Genomic DNA, 18,065 nt, shown 5'->3' on the forward strand with positions numbered 1-18,065 from the left:
GATCGAAAAACTGTCACACGTAACCAGTTATGCGCCACTGACACGGTTGCTTATCCTCCCCGCATGACCCGTGGATTGTTAGACGCGGCAGAACATAGCTTAGTGTGCGGCGGTGCGAGGGACGTTTGGAGACTGGAGCACTGAAGATACAGAGACCATATCTTTCTATCAAATACGACTTTCTTTCCGAAACATAAGACGCATGCGATCAATTGTATCGCTGGTCCAGCTACGCAATAAACGTTTTCTCACGATGTATCGCCTGTGATGGATTATTAGATACACTTAGAAGAACAATATGAGCTCATACAGTGCCACGTGAAATACAGAAGTTTTTCTTCTAGCTATTCAGGTAGCCTGTTTCACACTCGATCCGACAGCTGATGTGACCCACGAACGAGGCAACTCCTGAGGCCGACTGAAGACGATATTTTACTCGGTTTATGCACATTGGCATATTTCAAAATTGAGAAGACGAATGGCCCTCTTCTGCTGGCACCAGGCTTCATAATGTTTAATGATGGTAAACAACTGCAGCGACTCACATAATGTTCCCATAAAATGGTTCTAATGGCTCTGAGCACTATGGGACTCAACATCTGAGGCCATAGGTCCCCTAGAACTTAAAACTACTTAAACCTAACTAACCTAAGGACATCACACACATCCATGCCCGAGGCAGGATTCGAACCTGCGACTGTAGCGGTCACGCGGTTCCAAACTGAAGCGCCTAGAACCGCACGGCCACACCGGCCCGCCCGCATCTCGTGGTCGTGCGGTAGCGTTCTCGCTTCCCACGCCCGGGTTCCCGGGTTCGATTCCCGGCGGGGTCAGGGATTTTCTCTGCCTCGTGATGGCTGGGTGTTGTGTGATGTCCTTAGGTTAGTTAGGTTTAAGTAGTTCTAAGTTCTAGGGGACTGATGACCATAGATGTTAAGTCCCATAGTGCTCAGAGCCATTTGAACCACACCGGCCCGCGTGTTCCCATAAATGGTCGGCACCAAAAATAGGGATGCCGTCCCAGTGTTGGGGATGATTAAGTTTATCCGGCTCGACGCTAGATTTATGATACATCAGCGTTTGCTGCAGAGAACGCGATGCGACTGCTTGCTTTCTTTTATCTCCCACCCGTGAAGATGATTGTCACTTTTCTTTTCTTCTCTTCATAAAAAAGTATTAAGGAGTAACCATGGTATCCCGCTTTGTAACCAATTCCTTCTTGTAACAGAATGGATCTATACGTTGTATGACCGCACTGTGTGGCCGCGTGGTCTCAGGCGCCTTGCCACGGATCGCGCAGCTCCCTCTGTCGGAAGCTCGAGTACTCCCTCGGGCATGTGTGTGTATTTTGTCCTTAGCGTAAGTCAGTTCAAGTTAGACTGAGTAGTGTGTAAGCCTAGCGACCGATGACAGCGCCGGCCGAAGTGGCCGAACGGTTCTAGGCGCTACAGTCTGGAACTGCGCGACCGCTACGGTTGCAGGTTCGAATCCTGCCTCGGGCATGGATGTGTGTGATGTCCTTAGGTTAGTTAGGTTTAAGTAGTTCTAAGTTCTAGGGCACTGATGACCTCAGCAGTTGAGTCCGATAGTGCTCAGAGCCATTTTTTTTCGATGACCTCAGCAGTTCGGTCCCATAGGATTTTAACACGAATTTCCAGATTTCGAAATACGCTGTAAAAATAAAAATGGCGGTTAAAGGCAACCGCTCAAGTGAAGAAGTGAATGTAGGTTCGAGTCCCGGTTCGACAGAAATTTTCAGCTTTCTCCATTACTTTAACATGAGCGGCTGGAAGTCATGAATTCCAACCCATCCCTTCACTTTCCCCATTCTCTATTTCACATAAATGTAAGCGCAAGTCGCACCTTAAGTGGTGTCTGTTGTGTCGGAAACGAAATCTGCTTAAAGAAAATTTCTGGCAGTGCTTAATCTAGTTGACCGTTCACTGCTGAGATTAGCAGTTATGAACGGTCTGAAATCTTTCACGATCACGGAAACTCAGATTATCACCTATCTCCTAACGCACCTGACCGGATTTCCACTTCCACTTTAACTGCCACTTATTTGGAATGTAACTGGTCAGATGGTGAACAGTTTTCCGCAGAGCCAGAGGGAAGAACTGCGATCAGGGACAACACCGATTCGAATCTGTGTGGTGTGACGCTAGGTTAGCGGCTCGTAAATATTCAGCCGGCTTCAAATCAAAATTCCGGGCAGGCCTTTGCATAACGATTTTTGTTCTGCAATCGCTCTCTAGCTAGCACATGTGGACATTTATTTCCCCACGTTCATACTCACAATGCTCGTTCCTGTGCACATTTTGTTACCTGTGTGCGTTTCTTCCTTGTTTCATTTTCGTGATAGACTATTAAAATGTCGTACCTCTAAAATTTGCATAATTAGAGCAATAAGTTACCAATGCGACTCAACTTAAAATGGAGTGTCGCTCAAAACTCTCATCGAGGTGAGGTAACGGTTCAGTTGGTTCAAACGGTTCAAATGGCTCTGAGCACTATGGGACTTAACATCTATGGTCATCAGTCCCCTAGAACTTAGAACTACTTAAACCTAAGTAACCTAAGGACAGCACACAACACCCAGTCATCACGAGGCAGAGAAAATCCCTGACCCCGCCAGGAATCGAACCCGGGAACCCGGGCGTGGGAGGTTCAGTTGGTTCAAATGGCTCTAAACAATATGGGACCTAACACCTGAGGTCATCAGTCCCCTAGACTTGGAACTACTTAAATCTAACTAACCTAAGGACATAACACACACCCATGCCGGAGGCAGGATTCGAACCTGGACCCGTAGCAGGAGCGCGGTTCCGGACTAAAGCGCCTAGAACCGCTCGGCCACTGCAGCCGGCCAATTTTCAGTAAAACAGTCAAGTTTTATACGTCTTACTAATGAAAGATGTAGGGTGAGAGGCAGATCCGAGTAGGAAATGGGTCAAAGTTCATGCACTTTATTTTTGCTTTCAGATCGTAAGCTCCAAGGGGCGGGAATGGTCACGGCAGAACATCGTATTGTCCACGCATTGCAGTGTCTGAGGTCTGCATGAACACTTAGAAGAGAATGAGTGAGGCAGCGCTTTCTTGCCTCGTTGAATGAGTCACTTTATTACGTATGTTCACCGTAAAAAAAATAAAAAATTAAAAAAAAGGTTCAAATGGCTCTGAGCACTATGAGACTTAACTTCTGATGTCATCAGTCCCCTAGAACTTAGAACTACACTCCTGGAAATGGAAAAAAGAACACATTGACACCGGTGTGTCAGACCCACCATACTTGCTCCGGACACTGCGAGAGGGCTGTACAAGCAATGATCACACGCACGGCACAGCGGACACACCAGGAACCGCGGTGTTGACCGTCGAATGGCGCTAGCTGCGCAGCATTTGTGCACCGCCGCCGTCAGTGTCAGCCAGTTTGCCGTGGCATACGGAGCTCCATCGCAGTCTTTAACACTGGTAGCACGCCGCGACAGCGTGGACGTGAACCGTATGTGCAGTTGACGGACTTTGAGCGAGGGCGTATAGTGGGCATGCGGGAGGCCGGGTGGACGTACCGCCGAATTGCTCAACACGTGGGGCGTGAGGTCTCCACAGTACATCGATGTTGTCGCCAGTGGTCGGCGGAAGGTGCACGTGCCCGTCGACCTGGGACCGGACCGCAGCGACGCACGGATGCACGCCAAGACCGTAGGATCCTACGCAGTGCCGTAGGGGACCGCACCGCCACTTCCCAGCAAATTAGGGACACTGTTGCTCCTGGGGTATCGGCGAGGACCATTCGCAACCGTCTCCATGAAGCTGGGCTACGGTCCCGCACACCGTTAGGCCGTCTTCCGCTCACGCCCCAACATCGAGCAGCCCGCCTCCAGTGGTGTCGCGACAGGCGTGAATGGAGGGACGAATGGAGACGTGTCGTCTTCAGCGATGAGAGTCGCTTCTGCCTTGGTGCCAATGATGGTCGTATGCGTGTTTGGCGCCGTGCAGGTGAGCGCCACAATCAGGACTGCATACGACCGAGGCACACAGGGCCAACACCCGGCATCATGGTGTGGGGAGCGATCTCCTACACTGGCCGTACACCACTGGTGATCGTCGAGGGGACACTGAATAGTGCACGGTACATCCAAACCGTCATCGAACCCATCGTTCTACCATTCCTAGACCGGCAAGGGAACTTGCAGTTCCCACAGGACAATGCACGTCCGCATGTATCCCATGCCACCCAACGTGCTCTAGAAGGTGTAAGTCAACTACCCTGGTCAGCAACATCTCAGGATCTGTCCCCCATTGAGCATGTTTGGGACTGGATGAAGCGTCGTCTCACGCGGTCTGCAGGTCCAGCACGAACGCTGGTCCAACTGAGGCGCCAGGTGGAAATGGCATGGCAAGCCGTTCCACAGGACTACATCCAGCATCTCTACGATCGTCTCCATGGGAGAATAGCAGCCTGCATTGCTGCGAAAGGTGGATATACACTGTACATTGTGCATGCTCTGTTGCCTGTGTCTATGTGCCTGTGGTTCTGCCAGTGTGATCATGTGATGTATCTGACCCCAGGAATGTGTGAATAAAGTTTCCCCTTCCTGGGACAATGAATTCACGGTGTTCTTATTTCAATTTCCAGGAGTGTATTTAAACTTAACTAACCTAAGGACATCACACACATCCATGCCCGAGGCGGGATTCGAACCTGCGACCTTAGCGGTCGCGCAGATCCAATCCATGCCCGAGGCAGGATTCTAACCTGCGACTGTAGTGGGTGAGCGGCTGCAGACTGCGGCGCCTAGAACCGCTCAGCCACCTCGGCCGGCCTGTTCACCGCGAAACGAGGGCTATGGAACAATGGGAAAATCATTTGTTCGGATGAGTCTTGTTGCACACGGTTTCTAAGATTCCAAGACCGAAACTTGATTAGGGGTCCGATGATGTCAGATTAAATCTATCTCGTAATTCCATTGGTTACAACAACGCTTTACTGTCAACGATCATGTGAACGTTTTGGCTGATCAGGTCCGTCCCGTTGTACTATGTGTGTTCGCCTATGCTAATGCTGTGCTTCAAGACGTCAGAACCCCCGATCATACAGATCGCTTCGTCCAGGATTGCTTTCGTCAGCACGAGAATGAATTGTCGCATCTCCCGTGGCCACCACAGCCACCAGATCTCGGTACTGTTGAGTTTTTGTGGTCCACTTTGAACAGAAATCAGTGTATTGTCTATCTGCGTCCATAACAGGTACCTGAACTTGTCTCCGTTTTTCAGGATGAATGGCAGAAGATTGCCCTTAAAATGGTACAGCACCTTTAATTCAGTTCGAGATGAATGGAACCAGTTCTGAATGTTGACGGGTTCATTACACCTTATTAGGCATATTAATTTGTTGCGTCTTTGATGTTTTCATGTTGCTATGAACTCCAGGTAGATTTGCATCTTTTCCCTTCAATTTAAGAATGAGCCAGCGCTCTCGGGCTGGGCTAGCTCTTGGATGGGTGCTCATTCGGTCTGCCGAGCGCTGTTGGCCAGTGGGGTGCACTCTGCCCTTGTGAGGCAAACTGAGGAGATACTTGATTGAGAAGTAGCGGCTGTGATCTGGGAAACTGACATACGGCCGGGAGAGCGGTATGCTGGCGACATGACCCTCCATATCCGCATCCAGTGACGCCTATGGTGAGGATGACATGGCGGCCGGTCGGTACCGTTGAGCCTTCATGGCCTGTTAGGGAGAAGTTATCTTAGAATGTGTGGCAGGGCATATCTGGCACCACTATAGTTTTTCCCGTTGTTTGTTGCGTTCTTGAAATAGGCAATAGTCTGTATAGGCGCTTATATTTTCGTACATCTTTTAACTGTGCTGTTTTAATTCTAGTTTTGATATTTTTAAGATGTATGCGATTAAGATTGCATCATTGTTTAATTATTCTCGGTACATAATTTGAGAACAACGTTACAGTGGCAGCCTTTTACAAGGGCACAGTTATGATAATGTAATTTCATGTATTTCAATAGAGTTACACTTAGCTTACATGAAGCATTGTTACAGAAGGCGTATATTACTCTTTTGTTCCAGGTAGGGGCCGGACGGGGTTACCATCTCTCTCTACTCTCGTAAGTGTAAACAAAGCTGGTGCTCAAATATTTCACAGTATTGCATTGCTGCAGCGTACGCCTTGAACTCTCCTTTGGTTTATTCATACCAGTGCCTCGCTGTAACAACGGCTGCACCCCGACACCACTTTGCTGGAACGCCGGCGACTACACGTTTACGTCAGCGCCCTCTGTGGCAGCCAGCATGAAACTTCGTACTTGGAAATGGCTTTTCCAAGACCCTCTCCCCGTGCTTATCCCGGGCTACCGGTGTTTGCCACACTCTTTAATAATTTTGCTATGTATTACCTTGACTCAGTTAGTTCCTTCATGTCTGGGTCCACAGATTCGACGTAATTGTTGTATGCTAGAACCGTATTAAATGCCGCTGTAAGCTGTCAATTTGTTTTACGCAAATGATTTTCATTGCACCATACAAGACATATTGCCAGATTTTGGGCGCCCTCAGAGGCTTGCAACATTAATATCAACAAAGTAAAAGAATGAAAATATTTTTACCATCTAAACTACGGCATAAACGATAACGTAGGTAATATTCATAATTACAAGTTTAGACAGTAGTTTGATACATGGTGTCAAATTGATATGACTGGGAAAACAAGTTTAATAACAATAACAGTAATAATAATAATAATAATAATAATGACCCGTGGAGGCCCATGAAAAGGATAGGCCTCCGGTATGTTGTGCCAGTCGTGTGATTAGTTGGTTCAGGATAGAACTAACGAAGCCTCGGACAAGAGCTGTCATGGTCGGGGACGACGCTTGAACCCTATGCCCATCCACAATGGTAACGACACTGCTAGTCACACAGAAAAGGATTTAAATCCAAATAGAGGTGTTTTGCAGGATATGCTTCCTGCAAGCACTCTAGAAGGAAAACAAAGACAGAGGATGAGATGGTCAGATGAAGTTAACTGACACCTCATGTTCTGTTATTACCAAGCAACAAACATAGGAACCAACACAACTGGATACAGATCACAAGTATACACAACATTTATAACCAGATACCCAAAATTAAAATTTTTGAATACACAAAACAATCACTCATATAAATACATTGGCTACACTACTGCAATTTCATAACCACTTCTACAACCCTTTAGATCACATAAGATCAACATATACGAAGAAAGTAAATTGTAAAAAGAAAACATTACATGGCAAGCACCCGTATCATCTAACAAAGCCACACATCGATCAAGACGCATCCAACACATGGCTAAGAATAGGCAATATATACAGTGAGACGGGAGGATTCGTGATTGCAACATAGAAACAAACAATAAACACCAGATATTACAGGAAGCATATTATTAAAGATCCCAATACCATAACAGATAAATGCAGACTTTGCAAACAACAAATAGAAACAGTAGATCACATCACAAACGGATGTACAACACTAGCAAATACAGAATACCACAGAAGACATGACAATGTAGCAAAAATAATACATCAACAACTTGCCATACAACATAAACTAATAAAACAACACGTTCCCACATACAAGTATGCACCACAAAATGTACTGGAGGATGATGGATACAAATTATACTGGAACAGAACCTTTATAACAGATAAAACAACACCACATAACAAACCTGACATCATACTCACCAATAAAAAGAAGAAATTAGCACAACTAATCGAAATATCCATACCCAATACAACAAATATACAGAAAGGAGAAAAAATTGAAAAACACATCCAACTGGCTGAGAAAGTCAAGGACATGTGGCATCAGGATAAAGTTGACATTCTACCAATTATACTATCAACTACAGGAGTCATACCACACAATATCCACCAGTACATCAACGCAATACAGCTACATCCAAACTTATGTATACAAGTACAGAAATCTGTTATTATTGATACATGTTCAATTACCCGAAAGATCCTAAATGCAATGTAACATATACCGAACAGTTGAAAGGAAGTCACGCTTGATCAAGGTCCGCGTCACTTTCCATTTTTAACCAGACATAACGTCTGAGAATGGAAAGAAATAATAATTAACCTAGATACTACCGCTGTAGATATCAAGACAAGAGAAAAACGTGACATCAAATAAAAGACAATCGCTTGGCACCTCTTCGACGTGTCTATGGTTTACGTATTTCCAAAGCTTTAGTAATTTTTTATTACATTGGCGACAACTACAGGTATTAGAGCGGTAGACGTTCATTTCCTGACGTCACTTCTTTGTGGCTTTAAAAATGTACAGCAGGCTTGTAAGTCCAAATACGCAGTCTGAAAAAGTGCACTGTTGCACCGCTGCACTTTAAATGTGCGCAGCTTTGATACTGACTTATTTACCTCTCTGTGCTGAATTCTATAGTTTTATACGAATAGGGCAATATAATTTTCCAACCTAGTTGCTATACAACCATCCGCCGTCTTGAAATGAGTAATGAACTGATAAGCCTTTGATACAATTCTCTGCGTTTGTCTTCTTGATGGGAAAAAGGTCTCATTCGGGAACAGGAGCGTCCGTAGCGCGACAGTGTGTGGAGCAGCACGAAGAAGTAAAGCAATAAGGAAAGTATGTTCTGTGCCAACAGCCACACCTCTGCAGAAGGTCCACATTCAAACCGATGTTCATCAGTATCACGTGTTTCACACTACACGCAGAGTACAGCGGAGAATCTGCTATATTAATGGCATGCAGTCGGAGTCGCACCATATATTTCTCATAGACAAGTAGATACCATGTCGCACGAGCCTCTGGGCGAACAAGGTGTTCGGAACGCCACACCGCGGGCAGGGCCTCTTCACCATGTTCCGGGTGTAATTCCTCATCGTTAGGCGATAAACGCCACCTCCCGAAGAAGGCTTGGTACTACGCAAGTCTGCATGGACATTATTGTATTCGATGCAAAAGTCTTCATAGACCGTATTTGAACGTTGGTTGCGGGAATATCGTGTTATAAGGAAGAATACCTGCTACTAGAAAGTGTAGAAACTCGACCAATGGCAGATTCGTGGCTAATCGAAACTGCAGTTTATAGTTCCGCAATATTGCAGCTCATGTTGGTCGGGATCAGGTGACAATCATGCGAATATGGAATCGATGTATTCAAGGACGCCATACTCACCGCCATGCAGAATCTCAAGTGTCCCAAGCTACTATAGAGGGGAGCAGCCTCGTCACCGTCAAGAAATAGACTTCTGTGCTTTGTTTTCAAACGGAAACTGAGAGCAATTACGTCAATACGGTGGGTGTTCGACCGCTGCCCCGGCCAGACGTTCTGGAAATTTTTCACACTCTGAAAAACAATTGCGAGAGATGGGTTTGCTGTCACCCGTTAGCACTTGCGATTGATGGTTATGGAATCTAGGTGTTGGAGCCTGAAATGACATATCACATAATATTAGCAAAGCTTAGATTTCCTAGCTACTTGTACTAAGCATTTAGTTGATTATGTTTTTCTGAAGTCCTATTCTAGTTGTAGCGTGTTTAACAGATAACCAAACTTTTTTATGATGAACAACTCCGCTCTAGTTTTACTTGACAAATGCTATATTTGGGTAAAACCGCACACATGGGCCAGATTCCAGAATGTAAATCCGATCTTCAGGCGCTTGATTGTGTAGGAGAAAGCCGTACCAGTCATGCAAAGATTCCAGCAAATTTATCAAGAAGCACGCGAGATCTCCTGTGGGTGAGGCATGAAACGCAATGGGTTCTGGGTTTGAAACCAGAACTCGCTTAAATTAAGAATAAAAATCATCACCATTGGTGGTCGAAGGCTTCCAACATAAGAAGTTACCCTTGTTCTGCTAACAACTTTTTGAAATAGGACGGAGGGGATGATAAACTAAGTGGGAGTATAGTGTGTCAGAAGTTTGAACATAGTAGAAAAGCTGCCCGGGTCTGAGTGTTTGTGATGTCCTCGTCATTTCATCTTCATCATCATTTGTGACAGTGAATGGATTGGACTGTGTACAAAAACTGGGCTGTGGAAAAATCGGGACTTTATGCGGGCGCTGTTGACCGCGCAGTTGAGCGCCCCACAAACAAATCATCATCATCATCATCATCATCATAGTAGAAAACTAGAACATGTGAAAAGGGAAATGTAAAGAATCTACATAAATTGAGGCTCAGTGAAACGGAATGGAAAAAAGCTAACAATTTCTGACCACACAAATATAGAGTAATATCAGCAGTAACATAAAACGATATAACGTTAGTGGGATTCGTCATGTATAGGAAAGTAGGGCAGAGACTGAACTACTATGAACAACTCAGTAACAGGGTTTTGTCATCAGATTCGACAGCAAATCGAAACCAACAACAATAGTTCAGGTATACATGCCGACGTTATATGCAGGGAATGAAGAGATAGAGAAAGAATATGGTCATACTGAACTGTTAATTCAGTATGAAAGGAAGGATGAAAATCTAGTAATCATCAGGGAGTGAAACGTGGTTGTAGGTGAGGGAACAGAAGAAAGGTTTGCAGGAAAATATGGTGCGGGTGGTAGGAATCACAGAGGAGAAACACAAATTGAGGTCTGTAATAAATTTCGGAGGACAATAGCGAGTACTCCGTTCAAGAAACTCAAGAGGAGGAGAATATTTGGGAAAGATCCAGAAACACGGGAAAATCCCATCCGGATTACATCGTTGTCAGACATACATTCGGAACTGAGATACTAGATTGTTAGGCATACCCAGAAGCAGATACGAGTATACTATTAAGTTTCTAACTTAGTAATGACGGAGAGTAGACTGAAGTTTAAGGTAACCGCACTGAAGAATCTGTGCAGAGGTAAGTGGGATACTGATGTACTGAGAAATGATGAATCGACTTTGAAATTCGCTAAGGTTATGGCTACTGCGAGAAGGAATGTCACAGAGGGCTCTCAAGTTGAAGACGAGTGCAAATCTCTAAAAAGGACAAACACGGATCTTGGGTAGTCAGCCAGAAGTACAAAGAAGCTAACTCCGAAGAATCCATGTATAGTAGAAGGATTGGCTGACGAAAGAAGGAAATACAATAATGTTCAGGAAAAGACAGGAATGTGGCAATATAAATGACTTACGAACGAAATAAAAGAAAATGCGTGATGCCAAGACGAAATGGCTGCAGGAAAAATGTGAAGAAACCGAAAAAAAACTATTGTCTGGAGGGCTGACTAACCATATAGAAAAGTCAAAACAACTTTCGGTGAAATTAAAGGTGACGGTGGTAACATTAATTGTGCAATGGGATTCCAAGCGTCTATTCAAGATGATGTGCGGAATCTATGAGACTGGCGACTTACCATCATCATACCTCGGGAAAAATATCATCCACATAATTCTGAAGATAGCAAAGGCATATAGGCGCGACATCTGTTGCACAATCGGCGTAACATACCATACACCCAAGCTGCTGCTGAAAATAATATGCAGAACAAGGGAAAAGAAAATTTAGGATCTGTTAAACGATGATGAGTTTGTCTCTAAGAAATGTTAAGGCACCGGAAAGGCAGTTCTGACTTCGCCTTTGATAACAGAACCAAAAATGGCTCTGAGCACTATGGGACTTAACATCTATGGTCATCAGTCCAACAGAAACAAGAATGAAGGCAAACCGAGACACGCTGATAGGATTTTTTGATCTAGGAAAAGCGTTCGACATTGTGAAATGGCGCAAGATGTTCGCTATTATGAGAAAAGTGGGAGTAACTGTAGGGAAATCGGGATAATATACAAAAGGTTCAAGGACCAAGGTGAAACAATAAGATGAGAAGAACTAAGTGCTTCTTTTTAAAAGTTTGTACGACACGGAGGTAGTCTTTCGCTCCTATTGTTCAATCTATACATCGAAGACGCAATGACGGAAATTAAAGAATGGTTCGAGAGTGGGATAAAAATTCACGTTGAAAGTATATCAATGATACGATTTGCTGACCACGTTGCTATCCTTAGTGCAAATGAAGAAGAATTACAGGACGTAGTGAATGGAATGAATAGGCTAAGATGGCATGACTAGCCAATACGTTGTTATCAAACGTAGGCCTTAATTTGAAGGAGAAATTCTAATAATTTACGACTGTAGCGCAGCAGCATGTGGTAGAGGATCATATATTGTTTTGACGATGGAGGCGAGTGTATTGCCATTTATTGACGAAAAGGTTACAGGTCACTGTAGAGACTTTGTGTCTAAAATTATAAAACACACGTATGACCATCAGAAATCTTTTAAAAGGCTTCATGCTTTTAGGGCACCAATACAAACTGTAGCATTTTTCTAACACAGTAAAAAGGCGACGCTGTTTTCCATTGAGAATATACTCGTCACCGCTCGATGTTCGTAAGGAAATCAGCGTTTTTCAGTCAGAAGACTGGTGATGCAGCTCTCGATGCTAGTCTATATCAGCAAAGCAGAACTTCTGTAATAACCCACCATCGAGCCATTTCCACTGTTATCTCAGGATGTGTCCTACCAATCAAACACTTCTTATTGTCAAGATGAGTTGTGAAGCTTTATCCTTCCCAGCTTTACACAGTTTCTCTGCAACTGTACCATAAACCTAATAAGTGCACAAAATGGTTAAAACTTTATTAACAAATACGAGGAAGTGAATGGAACAGAAACAGACAATTCCCATGGAAGCAAAATTCCGGAAGTAGACCCTGTAATATTACACGAACTAAAAACAGTATTAATAACTGTAAAAAATGGAAAGGTACCTGTATTAAATGGGATGAATGTAAAGGTTATTAAATAAAGCAGCAAAACATGCAAATTAATCTACTGACTGTCAAATTTTCATTACAGTTTGTAAATGTTTATTAGCCATGCACCATGACAGCCTCATTACAGAGGGTGAGCCACTAACTATTGCCATCTAGAATAACTCTAAATTTATGTCAGTGGCTGAAATGTATGTGGGACTAATGTTGCATGGGACAACGGGGGACATAATATGACATATTACCTATTACTGTTGTACTGCGAAACCGTCGAATGGTGTTTACCTGTCAATGGCACATTAGATGGATACGCCATATTCTGCTAATATTTACTATCTGCTCGATATACGAGAGAGAATTGTCAGACCATCGATAAGTACCAAAGTGATAAGGAACACCACTCAATTCATTATAAGGAGATTGCAGCACTGCATTGATACCAATGCTCATCACTTTGAACACTGTTGTGTACATAGTTCCGTGTAGTCAGTGCGTACACAACTTTCCCACTAGAGCGCACTCCGCTAAGCACAACAGCGCAGGCGCAGCGCTCGCCCATCTCCGCAGTACGAGGTGGCGCTGCCTTAGAGAAGGACCAAATTCTGCTTCTGCCGATCCACGTATTAATATGTAACGGAGCCAATGAGATTGCTGCTAATGTAGAACCTTTTCTCCTAGCAGATTACACTCGCGCCGTGATACCTGAATGCGCGGGGTATTATAACGAGTGTACAGACCTCCAATTAGTCAGTATGCATTTGTCTGCACCAGTCTGTACCAGTCTGCATTAGTCTGTACCAGTCTATAGTCAAGTTTCAGTCTGCGCCTAGTAAGATTATCATATTCTTGTACATAGCCATGAAGAGAAATGTATAGACACTTTATCAAGTATCAGAGATACATGAGAATAAAATTAACGTACCAAGACCAAAGGAACCTCAGATTATCAATTGTAAATTGCATCCAGAATGAAGTTATGTAAGGTTTATGCTTGTTACTATTTTAATAAATGTGTTTGAAAATTAATGAAGTTCTATTTAAAGTTGGTCACCGTCAATCTGCTACTCTAAGCGTGCATGTGGCATTTCTATCATCTGACCTAACCGCAGAAGATAAACACACCATGATAAGACCACGAGACATATTGCTGACACTCGCCTACTTCGCTAGAGCGACATGTCAAATATTCTGATGGTGTGTGTACCGAAGGTCTTACAGTACACACACCACGAACACCTTCTTTAAATGGACATTCATGTTACCTTTTAGACCTTCGTTGACCTTCAAAGACCATACTGTTACACATCATTGGATTCGTCTCGATAGCCACTATCAGAAAATAAAAACCAAACTATAGCACTCCATTAAAAAAATGTTTGCTGTAAGTAATCAATTCACAGTCTTTCTATGACACAAGGAATCGGTGCAGGGCTGCAGTGTATTCTGAACCTTTATACCTGTCTCATGGTGATCCATAAATCCTAGCAGAGTACAAGGACAACGATCCTGCCTACAGGAAGCATATTCCTTCTAGCACATTTAATGTAGTAATAGAAGTACTAGATACACATATTCCAGCCACACTAAAGCTATCACCGCATATGTTCGATGTCGACGTGCAATAACTGCTCACAGATAGTACGTGGCACCACTAGCAGTGGAGGGTGTGTAAAGAGAGTGAGAAGGGTGTGGGACGCAGAAACATGTGCAGTCGTTACCAACTGTGGAAAAGTAGCGATTAATCTGACGTCTAATAGGACATTATCATTGGATTTCTGGCCAAGGCTGAAAGCATTTCCGAAACGTCTAAGTTTGTGAACTCTTGATGTGCCGCCATGGTAAAAGTACACCCTACAAGGCAAACTGGCTACATGGCAGAAAAATCGGAACCGAAGCAACTGTGATGCACCACAGACTGTAGATAACTGGGGTGAACAACGGCTGCAGAGATGTGTACGGGCGAGCAGACGTGGAACTGTTGAGCAACTGACCGCCCATATGAAACAAAAGGCTCTCAACAGGGTCTCTTCAAATACCATTCAGTTAATGTTATCAAGTATGGGACTCCTCAGCAGGCACCTGGTTCATACACTCATCCTGAGTACTGTTCCTGACTACTCGCACGCCAGTACACAACAGGACTGCCATTAATCGGCGGCAGGTGGTCTTTTCAGTTGAATCATGTTTTACGCTAAATCAGCCTGAAGCAGCTGAAATAGAACATCCTGCTACGATCGTCGGACGTGTGCTGACAGGAGTGGGGAGCGCTAAGATCTGGGGAATGTTTTCCTCTCATTTCCTGGTTTATCTAGTTATTGGAAGGCGCAATGGATCAACACAGATATATATCAGTGGGGACTATTTCCACCCCTATGTCCAGTTTGTTTTCCTCGGCACGTTTGCATCTACCAGTGGAACAGTGCAATGTCTCACACAGCTCGTAGTGAACGCCCGTGTTTCTCAGGAGTGAAGTTGCCTAACCGCAAATTCCTGGAATCCATAACACACATTGAAACTCTTGCCAAGCAGGAACTTGAGCAACATCCACAACGCCACCTCTAAAAGTCCTTCAATCTGAGGTTACCGTATTCCCCTGGCCACTAAAATTCACGCCTTTGAGTCGAATACAGAATCTGTGGGACCACCTCCATCGTGCTACTCCTCAACCGGAATATCTAGCGCAGACGGCCACTCCATTGGAGTTGGTACCGCTGCATATCCCTGTCGGTACCTTCCAGAGTCTGACTGACTGCCTGGAGACCACGCAGCGGACAACGCTACAAAATGTGCTCATTCATGATTTTGACAGGTGTCCACATTAATGTGACTGGTCAGCGCAGAAGCGAAACGAGACAGGGTTGATTATGAAGAAACAAATCGCATGGTGTTGGTTGTTTGCCTAGTTTCGTAACCGGTTGGCCCTGACTAGTATTAGCACGCAATCTGACTGCATAAAATAAAAATAAAGCATGACAACGAATTTCCATTAACACAATTGATTAATTAAGTCCCCTGCAACTATAAAAGCTACGAAACAACAAAGCACAAGTGTAACTGTTCTGTATGTGGTCGTGTCACTCTACGTGCATGTATCTGGCTCGGTTCTTTCTCAATATGAGAAAATATTTTAAACACCATTTACAATGAATTAATTGAAAATCCAAAAATACTACAATTGCACATAGAAACCAGAATTACATGTCTAATAAATGAACATGAGCCAAATGTTTAGTTGACTGTACCTGTGAGCAAGAGGGATTGTCATTAAAGAAAACTGTAACACCTTTTCACCTCATTATATATTGACGATAATATTCCATTACACCAGCATCATAAATAAAAACCCCATCACCTTTCTCAAATATATTCTGACTATTGCAACTTCTTCCATCTATACCTTACACCAACCGAACAGCGTCTACTGTCTCGCCCAACAGAACAACAACAGCCCTCGACATCCTCTGTACTACTACTGCCCAGAGGTGGCGGCGGAATAATAATCTTTGGCCCAATCTCTGGCGCTGTGACTCAGTGTAGCCACCTTTCAATACGTCAGATTATTTTCAACTCTACGATAATGGACACAGCACTGAGGAAGGCAAATGGCTATTCGGTTCAACAGATAACATCATCTGCTGATAAGCATATGAATGATTAGGAGGAACCATATTTGTTTATTATAATGTGAATGAAAGTGGAATGCTTCTTGCGGATGCCTTGGCACGACATGTACCTCAACTTGCTGATATTGTTTGTAAACTAAGTCCTCTACTTCGAAAATAGAAATAAACATTAGAAGAAAGATAAATAGCTTTTCCTGAAGATACTTGTGGGTTTTCTAAAAAAATGGTTAAATTTCGCATCCTTTGTACTATTTACACATCACTTACAAATTTTTTCATGAATTATTACTACTTTATTCCATACATTCAGGTGATGAAATTTCGTTATATTCTCTCCTTCTAGGACGTGCATTGTAATGCTCAACAATGTATTCCGAATTTGTTTCCGTAAGTGGATAGTTAAATTAGGGGATTATTATTCTGCATTATTCATGCCGGTAACATACCCACAAACAACCTTCACGAATCCTTAAGTTGTATTAGATTTGTAAACATATTTTGTTTTGAAGGACAGATGTGCGTGAGAAGTCGTAAAGAACTTTTCATCAGAGTAGCCTGGTACGATTTTGAACCTGAAGCCTGAATATGCCAGTACGGACACTTAAACGCTGCCAACAGCAGTACAGGACTAAACATGTGCCACGCCTGGATATTTCAGCTTCCTATTCAGCAGGTACTGAACGAAAAATTCGTCTCAGCGAAACTTAACATATGCTCTATGTATTCAATCGCCAACAACGTAGCCACTGTAGTACCACCGGTTTCCCTAAGATCATCGAAGTTCAAAGCTTTCGGCCTTGGCTAGCACTTGAATGGTTGACCGCCCCGATCTGTTGAGCGCTGTTGTCTAGCACTCTGCACTCAGCCTTTGTGAGGTCACTTGAGGAGATACATGACTGAGAAGTAGCGGCTTCGATCAAGAAAGCTGAAAACAGCCGGAAGAGCTGTGTGCTGACAACATGCCCCTCTATATCCGCGTCCCGTGACGCCTATCAACAGGATGACACGGGAGCCGATCGCTACGTTTAGGCCTTCCAAGGCCTGTTCTGACGATTTTTAGTATTTAATCCTGCTTTCAAGACCTACGAAATTAAGAAATAATTTGCCCGCCAGGGTAGCCGAGAGCGCTAACGCGCTGCTTCCTGGACTCGAGTAGGCGCGTGTGTCGCGGCCAGCCTGTATGTGGTTTTTAGGCGGTTTTCCACATCCTGCTAGGTGAATACAGGCCTGGTCCCCACGTTCCGCTTCAGTTACACGGGTCGCAGACATTTAAAACACGGCCGCACTATTTCACGATTTGCACTGGACGCAGACAGTTGGGGTGCACTGATTCCATCCTGGAGGGTATGGGGTGGCGGCAGGAAGGGCATCCGGCCATCCCTAAAGCTAACATTGCCAATTCCGATGTAACCACACCGGCCCTGCGATCGCTGCGGGACTATGGCGTAATCGAAAGAAAGAAAGAAATCAAGAAATAATTTATTTCATTGACCAGCAAGTCATAAGGACAGAGACAATACCACAGCACAAGATTCCTGCAGCAGAGTTCGGCCTAGGGTCAGATGCGCGGCTCAGAGGGACGCGCAAAGTTTGAGAGAGCCCTGCAGAGCCCCGGGCGTCGGCGC

Source organism: Schistocerca piceifrons, chromosome 4 (assembly GCF_021461385.2).
Source record: "Schistocerca piceifrons isolate TAMUIC-IGC-003096 chromosome 4, iqSchPice1.1, whole genome shotgun sequence".
Taxonomy (NCBI): Eukaryota; Metazoa; Arthropoda; class Insecta; order Orthoptera; family Acrididae; genus Schistocerca; species Schistocerca piceifrons.